The sequence below is a fragment of the Ornithodoros turicata genome, chromosome 7 (genome assembly GCF_037126465.1).
Source record: "Ornithodoros turicata isolate Travis chromosome 7, ASM3712646v1, whole genome shotgun sequence".
In the NCBI taxonomy this organism is placed as follows: domain Eukaryota; kingdom Metazoa; phylum Arthropoda; class Arachnida; order Ixodida; family Argasidae; genus Ornithodoros; species Ornithodoros turicata.
Genome location: NC_088207.1, coordinates 15981717 through 15985521, shown reverse-complemented (window position 1 = coordinate 15985521; position 3805 = coordinate 15981717).

Sequence of the window (3805 nt, the reverse complement as noted above, 5' to 3'; positions counted from 1 at the left end):
TTGGGTCACTGCAACCATATCAGCAAGCAATCAGTCAGCTCAGGAGGCTTTGTTGTGTTCGCAGCGCGACGTGGACGAAATTGCTAAAAACCGGCACACCAGCCCTTTAAAGTGCACCCTGCCGGTAGTTGGGTCACTGCAACCATATCAGCAAGCAATCAGTCAGCTCAGGAGGCTTTGTTGTGTTCGCAGCGCGACGTGGACGAAATTGCTAAAAACCGGCACACCAGCCCTTTAAAGTGCACCCTGCCGGTAGTTGGGTCACTGCAACCATATCAGCAAGCAATCAGTCAGCTCAGGAGGCTTTGTTGTGTTCGCAGCGCGACGTGGACGAAATTGCTAAAAACCGGCACACCAGCCCTTTAAAGTGCACCCTGCCGGTAGTTGGGTCACTGCAACCATATCAGCAAGCAATCAGTCAGCTCAGGAGGCTTTGTTGTGTTCGCAGCGCGACGTGGACGAAATTGCTAAAAACCGGCACACCAGCCCTTTAAAGTGCACCCTGCCGGTAGTTGGGTCACTGCAACCATATCAGCAAGCAATCAGTCAGCTCAGGAGGCTTTGTTGTGTTCGGAGCGCGACGTGGACGAAATTGCTAAAAACCGGCACACCAGCCCTTTAAAGTGCACCCTGCCGGTAGTTGGGTCACTGCACCCATATCAGCAAGCAATCAGTCAGCTCAGGAGGCTTTGTTGTGTTCGCAGCGCGACGTGGACGAAATTGCTAAAAACCGGCACACCAGCCCTTTAAAGTGCACCCTGCCGGTAGTTGGGTCACTGCAACCATATCAGCAAGCAATCAGTCAGCTCAGGAGGCTTTGTTGTGTTCGCAGCGCGACGTGGACGAAATTGCTAAAAACCGGCACACCAGCCCTTTAAAGTGCACCCTGCCGGTAGTTGGGTCACTGCAACCATATCAGCAAGCAATCAGTCAGCTCAGGAGGCTTTGTTGTGTTCGCAGCGCGACGTGGACGAAATTGCTAAAAACCGGCACACCAGCCCTTTAAAGTGCACCCTGCCGGTAGTTGGGTCACTGCAACCATATCAGCAAGCAATCAGTCAGCTCAGGAGGCTTTGTTGTGTTCGCAGCGCGACGTGGACGAAATTGCTAAAAACCGGCACACCAGCCCTTTAAAGTGCACCCTGCCGGTAGTTGGGTCACTGCAACCATATCAGCAAGCAATCAGTCAGCTCAGGAGGCTTTGTTGTGTTCGGAGCGCGACGTGGACGAAATTGCTAAAAACCGGCACACCAGCCCTTTAAAGTGCACCCTGCCGGTAGTTGGGTCACTGCACCCATATCAGCAAGCAATCAGTCAGCTCAGGAGGCTTTGTTGTGTTCGCAGCGCGACGTGGACGAAATTGCTAAAAACCGGCACACCAGCCCTTTAAAGTGCACCCTGCCGGTAGTTGGGTCACTGCACCCATATCAGCAAGCAATCAGTCAGCTCAGGAGGCTTTGTTGTGTTCGCAGCGCGACGTGGACGAAATTGCTAAAAACCGGCACACCAGCCCTTTAAAGTGCACCCTGCCGGTAGTTGGGTCACTGCAACCATATCAGCAAGCAATCAGTCAGCTCAGGAGGCTTTGTTGTGTTCGCAGCGCGACGTGGACGAAATTGCTAAAAACCGGCACACCAGCCCTTTAAAGTGCACCCTGCCGGTAGTTGGGTCACTGCAACCATATCAGCAAGCAATCAGTCAGCTCAGGAGGCTTTGTTGTGTTCGCAGCGCGACGTGGACGAAATTGCTAAAAACCGGCACACCAGCCCTTTAAAGTGCACCCTGCCGGTAGTTGGGTCACTGCACCCATATCAGCAAGCAATCAGTCAGCTCAGGAGGCTTTGTTGTGTTCGCAGCGCGACGTGGACGAAATTGCTAAAAACCGGCACACCAGCCCTTTAAAGTGCACCCTGCCGGTAGTTGGGTCACTGCACCCATATCAGCAAGCAATCAGTCAGCTCAGGAGGCTTTGTTGTGTTCGCAGCGCGACGTGGACGAAATTGCTAAAAACCGGCACACCAGCCCTTTAAAGTGCACCCTGCCGGTAGTTGGGTCACTGCACCCATATCAGCAAGCAATCAGTCAGCTCAGGAGGCTTTGTTGTGTTCGCAGCGCGACGTGGACGAAATTGCTAAAAACCGGCACACCAGCCCTTTAAAGTGCACCCTGCCGGTAGTTGGGTCACTGCACCCATATCAGCAAGCAATCAGTCAGCTCAGGAGGCTTTGTTGTGTTCGCAGCGCGACGTGGACGAAATTGCTAAAAACCGGCACACCAGCCCTTTAAAGTGCACCCTGCCGGTAGTTGGGTCACTGCACCCATATCAGCAAGCAATCAGTCAGCTCAGGAGGCTTTGTTGTGTTCGCAGCGCGACGTGGACGAAATTGCTAAAAACCGGCACACCAGCCCTTTAAAGTGCACCCTGCCGGTAGTTGGGTCACTGCACCCATATCAGCAAGCAATCAGTCAGCTCAGGAGGCTTTGTTGTGTTCGCAGCGCGACGTGGACGAAATTGCTAAAAACCGGCACACCAGCCCTTTAAAGTGCACCCTGCCGGTAGTTGGGTCACTGCACCCATATCAGCAAGCAATCAGTCAGCTCAGGAGGCTTTGTTGTGTTCGCAGCGCGACATGGACGAAATTGCTAAAAACCGGCACACCAGCCCTTTAAAGTGCACCCTGCCGGTAGTTGGGTCACTGCACCCATATCAGCAAGCAATCAGTCAGCTCAGGAGGCTTTGTTGTGTTCGCAGCGCGACGTGGACGAAATTGCTAAAAACCGGCACACCAGCCCTTTAAAGTGCACCCTGCCGGTAGTTGGGTCACTGCACCCATATCAGCAAGCAATCAGTCAGCTCAGGAGGCTTTGTTGTGTTCGCAGCGCGACGTGGACGAAATTGCTAAAAACCGGCACACCAGCCCTTTAAAGTGCACCCTGCCGGTAGTTGGGTCACTGCACCCATATCAGCAAGCAATCAGTCAGCTCAGGAGGCTTTGTTGTGTTCGCAGCGCGACGTGGACGAAATTGCTAAAAACCGGCACACCAGCCCTTTAAAGTGCACCCTGCCGGTAGTTGGGTCACTGCACCCATATCAGCAAGCAATCAGTCAGCTCAGGAGGCTTTGTTGTGTTCGCAGCGCGACGTGGACGAAATTGCTAAAAACCGGCACACCAGCCCTTTAAAGTGCACCCTGCCGGTAGTTGGGTCACTGCACCCATATCAGCAAGCAATCAGTCAGCTCAGGAGGCTTTGTTGTGTTCGCAGCGCGACGTGGACGAAATTGCTAAAAACCGGCACACCAGCCCTTTAAAGTGCACCCTGCCGGTAGTTGGGTCACTGCAACCATATCAGCAAGCAATCAGTCAGCTCAGGAGGCTTTGTTGTGTTCGCAGCGCGACGTGGACGAAATTGCTAAAAACCGGCACACCAGCCCTTTAAAGTGCACCCTGCCGGTAGTTGGGTCACTGCAACCATATCAGCAAGCAATCAGTCAGCTCAGGAGGCTTTGTTGTGTTCGCAGCGCGACGTGGACGAAATTGCTAAAAACCGGCACACCAGCCCTTTAAAGTGCACCCTGCCGGTAGTTGGGTCACTGCACCCATATCAGCAAGCAATCAGTCAGCTCAGGAGGCTTTGTTGTGTTCGCAGCGCGACGTGGACGAAATTGCTAAAAACCGGCACACCAGCCCTTTAAAGTGCACCCTGCCGGTAGTTGGGTCACTGCACCCATATCAGCAAGCAATCAGTCAGCTCAGGAGGCTTTGTTGTGTTCGCAGCGCGACGTGGACGAAATTGCTAAAAACCG